This window comes from Saimiri boliviensis, chromosome 9, assembly GCF_048565385.1.
Source record: "Saimiri boliviensis isolate mSaiBol1 chromosome 9, mSaiBol1.pri, whole genome shotgun sequence".
Classification (NCBI taxonomy): Eukaryota; Metazoa; Chordata; class Mammalia; order Primates; family Cebidae; genus Saimiri; species Saimiri boliviensis.
The window spans coordinates 91,254,495-91,265,420 of record NC_133457.1 but is presented as its reverse complement, the minus strand read 5'-3'; the positions used below and the strand labels follow the sequence as shown (position 1 = coordinate 91,265,420).

The 10,926-nt window shown below is 45.7% G+C and overlaps 1 pseudogene; it reads left to right on the top strand.

The window, feature by feature from the left end:
- The first annotated feature begins 753 nt into the window (after positions 1-753).
- On the top strand, positions 754-9,560 carry LOC141585557 (small ribosomal subunit protein eS21 pseudogene; annotated as a pseudogene).
- The last annotated feature ends 1,366 nt before the right edge of the window (positions 9,561-10,926 follow it).

The window sequence follows — 10,926 nt, the reverse complement described above, 5'->3', positions numbered from 1 at the left end:
AACACTCAGTCTTTCCCTAGGTGATATTTGTCCTCTGTCTATATTAAATTCTGTTCTCTTTGTTTTTGATAAGGTCTCCAGTTTGTAAGGTCACTTGGAATTCGGGTCCTTTGTGTCCAGATTGTTGGCTGCACCACTCACTTACCTCCTATAGGTTAATACAGCTACTCTTTATTAGTCATGTGCTATCTGGCAGGGACTGAGCTAGACACCACTGACAAAATGGTGAATAAGAAACTTACTGGCCAGGCAGTGGCTCACGCCTGTAATCGCAGCACTTTGGGCTGAGGTGGATGGATCACTTGAGGTCAGGCATTCGAGACCAGCCTGGGCAACATGGTGAAACCCTGTCTCTACTAAAAATACAAAAAGTATCTGGGCATGGTGGCACACACCTGTAGTCCCAGCTACTTGGGAGGCTGAGACAGGAGAATCAATTGAACTTGGGAGGCGGAGGTTGCAGTGAGCCAAGGTTGTGCCACTGCACTCCAGCCCGGGTGACAGAGCAAGCCTCCATCTCAAAAAAAACAGCAAAAAAAGAGACTTACTAAGTCTGCCCCCAGTGAGCCTGCATGCTGGTAGGTATGGGAGAACAGAAGATAACTTAACTGCATAACCAGCATCTGGCTGGGCTCCTGGTACTCAGTGGACTTATGTTCTAAGACATGAGATGGCAACCAAGAAATAAACAAAAAATAATTATGTGCTTTCTCTGCTCATATGCAGTGTGGTGGCAGCAGGTGTGGCCTCAACATGCAGAGCAATGCTAGTGAGTTTGTGGATGTGTATGAAGTGCTCCACCAGCAACCGCATCATCAGCACCAAGGACCATGCCTCCACCCAGATGAATGTGGCTGAGATTGACAAGGTCACGGGCAGGTTTAACATCCAGCTTAAAACCTATGCTTTCTATGGGGCCATTTGAAGGATGGGTGAGTGAGATGACTCTGTTCTCCGATTGTCCAATGCTGATGGCATCGTCTCAAATAATCTTTTTTTTTTTTTTCTTGAGATGGGGTCTCCCTGTATTGTTCAGGCTCAAGTGCAGTGGTTCAATCTTGGCTCACTGAAACCTCTGCCTCCCAGGCTCAAGTGATCCTCCTGCCTCAGCCTCCTGAGTAAGTACAACAGATATGCAGCACTATGCCCAGCGAATTTTATTTTGGTAGTGACAAGGTTTTGCTGTGTTTCCCAGGCCAGTCATGAACCCCTGAGCTGAAGCAATCCGCTCACCTCGGCCTCCCAAAGTGCTGGGATTACAGGCATGAGCCACCATGGCTGGCCTCAAATAACTGTTAACTAGAGAGAATCATGAATGTGGAATATTTGTCATAAATAAATAGTGAAAACCTAAGAACAGTAATTATTAGTCCTATGTTGGTGATAAATCTAAAATGAACACGAGGATAAGGCTGGGATCAAAGTTGGGGGACAACTTAGATAAGATGATAAAGGATGAAGAAGGTGACATTATTGCTGAGACTCAGCAAAGCCAGTTACGCAGAGACCTGGGGGAAGAACGTTTTGGGAAGTACAACAGCAAGTGCAAAGGTCCTGAGGCAGGAAAGAACATGCCATGTTCAAGGAATTGCAAAGCAGTCAGTGTGACCGGGACGTGGAAGGTAAGAGGGAGAATAAGATGAGATGAGATTAGAGAAGAGGTAATGAAGAGGCCAGGGAAAACAAGGCTCCTAAATGTGATGGGGAGGCAGTAAAGGGTTTGAGGAGCAGTTTATGTTTTGTTGTTGCTGTTACAGGGTCTTGGTCGCCCAGGCTGCAGTGCAGTGGTGCAGTTACGGCTTGTCGCAGCCTTGAATTCCTGGGCTCAAGCGATTCTCTCACATCAGCCTCCCTTGTAGTTGGTATTACAGGCCCATGCCACCATACCTGGCTTAATTTTTAAATTTTTGTCCAGAAGGGGTGTCTCTGATTACGCTGAAAACAAAATAACAGAACAACAACAACAACAAAAAAAAAAAAAAAATAGAAAGAAAGAGGCCAGGTGCAGCGAGTTACACCTGTAATCCCAGCACACTGGGAGGCCAAGGAGGGCAGATCATGAGGTCAAGAGATCGAGACCATCCTGGCCAACATGGTGAAACTTTGTCTCTACTAAAAATACAAAAATTAGCTGATCGTGGTGGTGTGCACCTGTAGTCCCAGCTACCTGGGAAGCAGAGGTTTCAGTGAGCCGAGATTGTGCCACTGCACTCCAGCCTGGAGACATGAGACTCCACCAAAAGAAGGAAGGGAGGGAGGGAGGGAGAGAGGGAGGGAAGGAAGGAAGGAAGAATTAAAACTTTTTTTTTATTTTAAAGAGATGGCGTCTCGCTGAGCTGCCCAAGCTGATCTCAAACTCCTGAACTTAATTGATTCACCTGCCTCAGCCTCCCAAAGTACTGTGCTGGGATTATAGGTGTGAGCCACCATGGCTGATCTATTTAGATTTTAAGAAGATCTCTTTGGCTGGGGTGAGAGAATGGGTTGAAGCGGCAAAGTGTAAAGCAAAGAGAACAGGAATTACAGGAGTTCAGGTTGGAAGACAGTGGTCTGGCCTGGGGTAAGAGCAGTGGAAGTGGAAATATGGGGCAAATTCAAGACACACTTTAAAGACTCGTTGGGCATGGTGGCCTTTAATCTCAGCACTTTGGGAGGCTGAGGCAGGTGGATCACTTAAGGTCAGGAGTTCAAGACTAGGCTGGTCAACACGGTGAGACCCCCGTTTCTACTAAAAAGACAAAAATCAGTCAAGTGTGGTGGCACATGCCTATAATCCCAGCTATTCGGGAGACTGAGAATTGCTTGAACCCAGAAGGCAGAGGTTGCAGTGAGCCAAGATCACACCACTGCATTACAGCCTGGGCAACAGTGAGACTCTGTCTCAAAAAAAAAGTCGGGCACGGTGGCTCACACCTGAAATCACAGAACTTTGGGAGGCCCAGGCAGGCAGATCACCTGAGGTCAGGAGTTTGAGACTAGCCTGATCAAAGTGGAGAAACTCTGTCTACTAAAAATACAAAATTAGCCAGGCATGGTGGTGCATGCCTGTCATCCCAGCTAGTCAGGAGGCTAAGGCAGGAGAATTTCTTGAACCCGGAAGGGGGAGGTTGTGGTGAGCCGAGATCACACCATTGCAATCTAGCCTGGGAAACAAGAGTGAAACTGTCTCAAAAACAAAAAAAAAATTTCGTAGAAGCAGATTCGAGATAAAGGTTTGTTTGTAAGTGATTTATCATAAGTGATTTATGAAGGAAAGGCTCCCAGGAGAACCTGGTAAGTGAATGTCTTTCTTTCTTACTGCCTTGGCTAGTCTTGAGTTCCTAGAGTCAGGAGATCTGCCCACCTCTAAAAGTACTGGCATTGCAGGCACTATCCTGGTAAGGGACTTTCTTAATAGTGAGTGAAAGTAGAACAGGAAAGGAGAGAGAGCTAAAAGGAGGGTCATGGGCCCAACACATCGAGAGACGGAGGCAAGCAGATCACTTGATCCTAGGAGTTCAAGGCTGCAGTGAGCCACGATTGCACCACTGCACTCCAGCCCCCAGCCCAAGTGACAGAGGGAGACCTTGTCTCAAAAAAAGAAAAAAAAAAGATGAGCGATTTTAGGTAAGGTCTCAGCCTCAGCCTCATCTCCATGGAGTTCTGGAGTATAAATTATATCTCCAAGTTTGTTCCTATTCAAGGCAAGGTAGCTGGGCCTCATATCACAGCACTGGTCAGTCAAGATGTAAACTCCTAGCCTCTCTGTGTTTTTAGGCAGGCAGAATTGAGGACAATTCTTCAAAGAGAACATAGATATAAGTCCAGTGAACCCAGGGTGGTGACCCATAGAAATGGTTGGACCTTTTGGCATGTGGAGGTTGCACCTGGAGTGTTCACTAACGATCCATATAGGTTAAAAATGTTTCTGGCTGGGCGCGGTGGCTCAAGCCTGTAATCCCAGCACTTTGGGAGGCCGAGGCGGGTGGATCACAAGGTCAAGAGATCGAGATCATCCTGGTCAACGTGGTGAAACCCCGACTCTACTAAAAATACAAAAAATTAGCTGGGCATGGTGGCACGTGCCTGTAATCCCAGCTACCTGGGAGGCTGAGGCAGGAGAATTGCCTGAACCCAGGAGGCAGAGGTTGCGGTGAGCTGAGATCGCGCCATTGCACTCCAGCCTGGATAACAAGAGTGAAACTCCGTCTCAAAAAAAATAAAATAAAATAAAATAAAAATAATTTTAAAAAATGATAGTGGTAGTGACATTTATTGAGTACTTCACTGTGATCTAGGTACAGACTGTTCCAAAGACTTTACAACTGTTATTTTTGTTTAATCCTCATAACAACTACGGGGTAGGCACATTTATTGCCTCCATGTGACAAAGAGAGACAGTGAGGCTCCAGGAGGTTAATAATTTACCTGGCACAATGGCTCATCCCTGTAATCCCAGCACTTTGGGAGGCCCAGGCAGGCAGATCACTTGAGCCAAAGAGTTCAATACTAGGCTGGACAATGTAGTAAGACCCTATTTTTTTTTTTTTTTTTTTTTTTTTTGTGAAACGGATTTTGCTCTCGTTGCCCAGTCTGGAGTGCAATGGCGCGATTTTGACTCACTGCAACCTCCGCCTCCCGGGTTCAAGCAATTCTCCTGCCTCAGCTTCCCGAGTAGCTGGGATTACAGGCATGTGCCACCACCCTCAGCTAATTTTGTATTTTCAGTAGAGATGGGGTTTCTCCATGTTGGTCAGGCTGGTCTCCAACTTCCGACCTCAGGTGATCTGCCCACTTCAGCCTCCCAAAGTTCTGTGATTACAGGTGAGAGCCACAGCGCCTGGCTAATGAGTCCCTATCTCTATAAAAATTACAAAACAAATTAGCCAGGTGTGGTGTTGAATGCTTGTAGTCCCAGCTACTTGCGGGGATGAGGATTGCTTGAGTCGGGGAAGGTCGAGGCTGCAGTGAGCCATGTTCAAGTCACTGCACTCCAGCTGGGATGACGGAGTGAGACCCAGTCTCAAAATAAAGAAATAAATAAAGGTTCCATAGACAGTCCTTTCCTGAAAAGATTCTGGGAAACGTTAAATGGCAGCCATAAATAATAATTATTGGCTGGGTGCAGTGGCTCACACATATAATCCTTATACTTTGGGAGGCCAAGGCAGGAGGATCCCTTGAGTCCTGGAGTTTCAGACCAGCCTAGGGAGTATAGAAAGACACTCCCCGCCCCCATCTCTACAAAAAATTGCATAATTAGCTGGGTGTGGTGGTTCGTACCTGTAGTCCCACCTACTTGTGGGGCTGAGGTGGGAGGATTGTTTGAGCCCAGGAGATCTAGGCTGCAGTGAGCTGTGATCCTGCCATGCATTCTGGTCTGGGCAAAAGAGTAAGACCTTGTCTCAAAAAATAAAAATTATTGTTATCATCATCATTTTTTATGTTGTTATTATTAGAAATGACAGGAGCATGAACCACTGCTCCAGGCCTTTATTTATTTATTTTTAGAGATGGGGTCTTACCCAGGCTGGCCTTGACCTCCTGGGCTCAACCAATCCTCCTGCCTAGGCCTCTGGAAGTGCTGGATTACAGGCATGAGTCACCGCACCCTGCTTTGTCTCATTATTGATGATGCATGGCAATTACTTTTTTTTTATTGTGATAAGATATATCATACTAACCATTTTTTTTTTTTTTTTTTTTTTGAGACGGAATTTCGCTCTTGTTACCCAGGCTGGAGTGCAATGGCGCGATCTCGGCTCACCGCAACCTCCGCCTCCTGGGTTCAGGCAATTCTCCTGCCTCAGCCTCCTGAGTAGCTGGGATTATAGGCACGCACCACCATGCCCAGCTAATGTTTTGTATTTTTAGTAGAGATGGGGTTTCACCATGTTGACCAGGTTGGTCTCGATCTCTCGACCTCGTGATCCACCCGCCTCGGCCTCCCAAAGTGCTGGGATTACAGGCTTGAGCCACCGCGCCCGGCCTCATACTAACCATTTTTAAGTGTACAGTTCTGTAGTCTTAAGAACATTCACATCATTATACAACCATCCCCACCATCCATCTCCAGAACATGTTCATCTTCCCCAACTGAAACTCTACCCATTACACATTAACTCCCTATTTTCCCTACCCACCAGGCCCTGGCAACCTCTTCTACTGTCTCTATGAATTTGATGACTCTAGGCACTTCATATAAGTGGAATCATATATTTGTCTTTTTGTAACCCGATGATTTCACTTAGCACAACGTCCTCAAGCTTCATCTGTATTGTAGCATGTATCAGGAGTTCCTTGCGGTTTTTTTGTTTTGTTTTGCTTTTCGAGGTGGAGTTTTTGCTCTTGTTGCCCAGGCTGGAGTGCAATGGTGTGATCTTGGCTCACCGCAACTTCCACCTCCCAGGTTCAAGCGATTCTCCTGTCTGAGCCTCCGAAGTAGCTGGGATTACAGGCATGTGCCACCATGCCAGGCTAATTTCGTATCTTTTTAGTGGAGATGGGTTTTCTCCATGTTGGTCAGGCTGGTCTTGAACTCCCGACCTCAGGTGATCCGCCACTTCGGCCTCCCAAAGTGCTGGGATTACAGGCGTGAGCCACCGTGCCCACCAGTTCCTTGCCTTTTAAGACTGAATAATATTCCAATGTGTGCATATATCACATTTCATCAGTGTATCCATTGATGGACACTCGGGTTGCTATCACCCCTTGGCTATGCTGCTATGAATGTGGATGTACACATATCTCTGAAAGACCTCGTTTTCACTTTTTTGGGGCATGTACCCAGAAGCTGAATTGCTGAATCATATTGCAGTTCTATATTTAGGTTTTTGAGGAATTGCCATACCATTTTCCACAGTAGCTGCACCATTTGATGCTCCCGTCAGCAATGCATCAGGGGTCCAGTTTCGCCCCATTCTTACCAACACTTACTTTTCTATTTTCTATACTAGCTATCCTAGTGTGTGTGAAGTGGCATCTCATTGTGGTTTTGTATTGAATTTCCCTAATGATTAGTAATGTTGAGCATCTTCTTATGTGCTTGTTGTCCATTTTTATATTTTCTTTTTATCTTTTTTTATCTTTTTTTTTTTTTTTTTTTTTGAGACAGAGTCTGGCTCTGTCATCCAGGCTGGAGTACAGTGTTGTGATCTTGGCTCCCTGCAACCTCCACCTCTGGAGTTCAAGCAAATCTCCCACCACAGACTTCCAGGTAGCTGGGACTACAGGCACACGCCAACATGCCCAGCTAATTTTTGCATTTTTTAGTAGAGACAGGGTTTCACCATGTTGGCCAGGCAAGTTTCGAACTCCTGACCTCAAGTGATTTGCCCACCTTGAATCCCAGAGTGCTGGGATTACAGGTGTGAGCCAGCATGCCCAGCCATTTTTATATCTTCTTCTTCTTTTTTTTTTTTAATAGGTGGGTTTCACCATGTTGGTCAGGCTGGTCTTGAACTCCCGACCTCAGGTGATCTGCCCGCCTTGGCCTCCAAAGTGCTTGGATTACAGGCATGAGCCACCATGCCCAGCCTTTTATATCTTCTTTAAAGAAACATTGGCCAGGCACGGTGGCTCACGCCTGTAATCCCAGCACTTTGGGAGGCTGAGGCAGGCATATTGCTTCAGCTCAGGAGGTTCGAGAGTAGCCTGGGTAACATGGTGAAACTTCATCTCTATATAGAATACAAAAATTAGCTGGGTGTGGTGGTGTGGTGTGTGTCTGTAGTCCCAGCTACTAGGGAGGCCGAGATGGGAGGACTGATTGAGCCCGGGAGATGCAGGCAGCAGCAAGACATGATTGTGGCACTGCCCACTCCAACCTGGATGACAGAGCAAAACCTTGTCTCAAAGAAACATCGCTTCAAGCTTCAAGGCTTTGCTTTTTTTTTTTTTTTTGAGATTGGACTTGTGTTGCCCAGGCTGGCCTTGAACTCCTGGGCTCAAGTAATCCTCAGTTTCCCAAGTAGGTGGGACTATAGGCTAGCACCACCATGCCTGGCTTCTTTGTCTACTTTTGAATTGGATTGTTTGTTTGGTTATTGAATTGTAGGATTTCTTTATATACACTGGATGTTAATATTTTATCAAAAACATGTTCTGCAACTATTTTCTTCCATTCTGTGAGTTGTCTTTTCACTCTCTTGTTTTTTTGTTGTGTGGTTTAACATTTTTTTTTAGGGTCTCACTATGTTGCCCAGGCTGGAGTGCAGTGGTGTGATCCTGGCTCACTGCAGCCTCATTGAACTCCTGGGCTCAAGTGAACTTCCCACCTCTTGTTGTTTGCTTTTCTTTCCTTTCTTTTCTTTCTTTCTTTCTTTCTTTTTTTTTTTTTTTTGAGATGTGGTCTTGCTCTGCCACTTAGGCTGGAGTGCCGTGGCATGATCGTGGCTCCCTGCGACCTTGACCTCCTGGGCTCCAGCGATCTTCCTGCCTTACCCTCTGGAGTAGTTGGCACTACAGCCATGTGCTATCATGCCTGGCTAATATATATATATATATATATATATATAAATACATATCTTTTAGTTTTTGTAGAGAAGAGGTTTGACAAGGTGGTCTGGAACCCCTGGGCTCAAGTGATCCTCTCACCTCAGCCTCCCAAAGTGCTGGGATTACAGATGTGAGCCACTGTGACCAGCCTCACTCTTTCACTCTCTCTCTTTTTTTTCCCTGAGGCATAGCCTCAAGAAGTCCCAAGAACATGTGCTTTCTGGCCTCTTCATAGTGTTTTCTTTTTTCAGTTTTTACAGTTTTATTTTTATTTTTATTTTTATTTTTTTTTTATTTTTTGAGACGGAGTTTCGCTCTTGTTACCCAGGCTGGAGTGCAATGGCGCGATCTCGGCTCACCACAACCTCCGCCTCCTGGGTTCAGGCAATTCTCCTGCCTCAGCCTCCTGAGTAGCTGGGATTACAGGCACGTACCACCATGCCCAGCTAATTTTTTGTATTTTTAGTAGAGACGGGGTTTCACCATGTTGACCAGGATGGTCTCGATCTCTCGACCTTGTGATCCACCCGCCTCGGCCTCCCAAAGTGCTGGGATTACAGGCTTGAGCCACCGCGCCCGGCCACAGTTTTATTTAAATACAGAATGTGCACAAGAGCTGTCTATTCATTTTCTTCACTGCGCAGCCTGGCACTGGGGTTGGTGATTCTGATGGCCAGATGGGCAGTTCTTTCCACGATGGTTTTGTGGTTCTTGGAGGAAACACTGTGAGCAATCTCAGCACAGTAAGATTTGTTACACATCAGCAGCACTTCCGGCTCCTTCATGTTGTGGACCGGGAACTTCGGAAGCCCCTGAGCAGCATGTGCTTTGTTTTTTGTTGCTCCCATAACCAATGTTGGGCATCAAGATCTGGCCCTTGAAGCTTCTATGAACCGGTTGTCAATACCTCTGGGTTACTGCCAGTTACGCTTAATTTTGACGTATCAATCTGACTGGTGCTGGATGAACTTCTTGGTTCTCTTTTTGATGATCTTGGGCTTCACAAGGGGTCTGAGGGCGGCCATGATGCCAACGAGGAGATGGCTGCCACATCCATAGGCAGCGCCAAGGAAGAGAGACGATAGTGTTTATTTTTTATTTTTTATTTTTTTGAGACGGAGTTTCACTCTTGTTACCCAGGCTGGAGTGCAATGGCGCGATCTCGGCTCACCGCAACCTCCGCCTCCTGGGTTCAGGCAATTCTCCTGCCTCAGCCTCCTGAGTAGCTGGGATTACAGGCACGTGCCACCATGCCCAGCTAATTTTTTTGTAATTTTAGTAGAGACGGGGTTTCACCATGTTGACCAGGATGGTCTCGATCTCTTGACCTCGTGATCCACCCGCCTCGGCCTCCCAAAGTGCTGGGATTACAGGCTTGAGCCACCGCGCCCGGCCACAATAGTGTTTATTGATGTACAAAAGTTTTTAATTTTGATGAAGTCCAATTTATTTTTCTTTTGTTACCTGTACTTCTGGAGTCATATCTGTGAAATTATTGCCAATTGTAATGTCATAAAGATTTTTTTTCTAAGTGTTGTGTAGTTTTTACTGTTATGGTCTTTGATCCATTTTGGGTCATATTTTTGCATATAGTGTTAGGTAAGGATGCAACTTCCTTCTTTTGCATGTGGATATCCAGTTTTCCCAGCACTATTTGTTGAAGAGACTGTCCTTTCTACATTAAAAGGTAGTGGCTCCTTTGTTGAAAATCAATTGATCATATATATGAGGGTTTATTTTAGGGCTCTCTATTCTTGTCTGTTGGTCTATATGTCTGTCCTTATGCCAGTATCACAGTGCTTTCATTACTGCGGCTTTGTAGTAAGTTGTGAAATCAGGAGGTATGAGTCCTTCAACTTTGCTCTTCTTTTTCAATGCTGTTTTGACTATTTGAGGAATGCAGGTTCTTTTTTTTTTTTTTTTTTTTTGAGCCACAGTCTCCTCTGTCGCCCAGGCTGGAGTGCAATGGTGCGATCTCGGCTCATTGCAACCTCTGCCTCCTGGGTTCAAGTGATTCTCCTGCCTCAGCCTCCTGAGTAGCTGGGATTACAGGCACACACCAACACATTTGGCTAATTTTTGCATTCTTATTTTTTATTTTATTTAATTTGTTTTCTTAAGATGGAGTTTCACCATGTTGGCCAGGCTGGTCTCAAACTCCTGACCTCAAGTGATCCACCCACCTCGGCCTCCCAAAGTGCTGGGATTATAGGCGTGAGTCACCACGCCTGGCAGAATGCAGGTACTTTTTAAATAGGACTCCTAGAGGTACCAAGGAAAGAATGATTCATAACAGTTGCTGCTTACATACTTTAGGAAGAATGTTGTGGCTGTGTCTGGCCCATCTCATGGGTTTGGTGACCCTACTGCCTGTACCAAGAAGTATTAATAGAATGCATGGTCCGATAATGGTAAAAGCATTACATTACATAGTTATATGCTATACATATT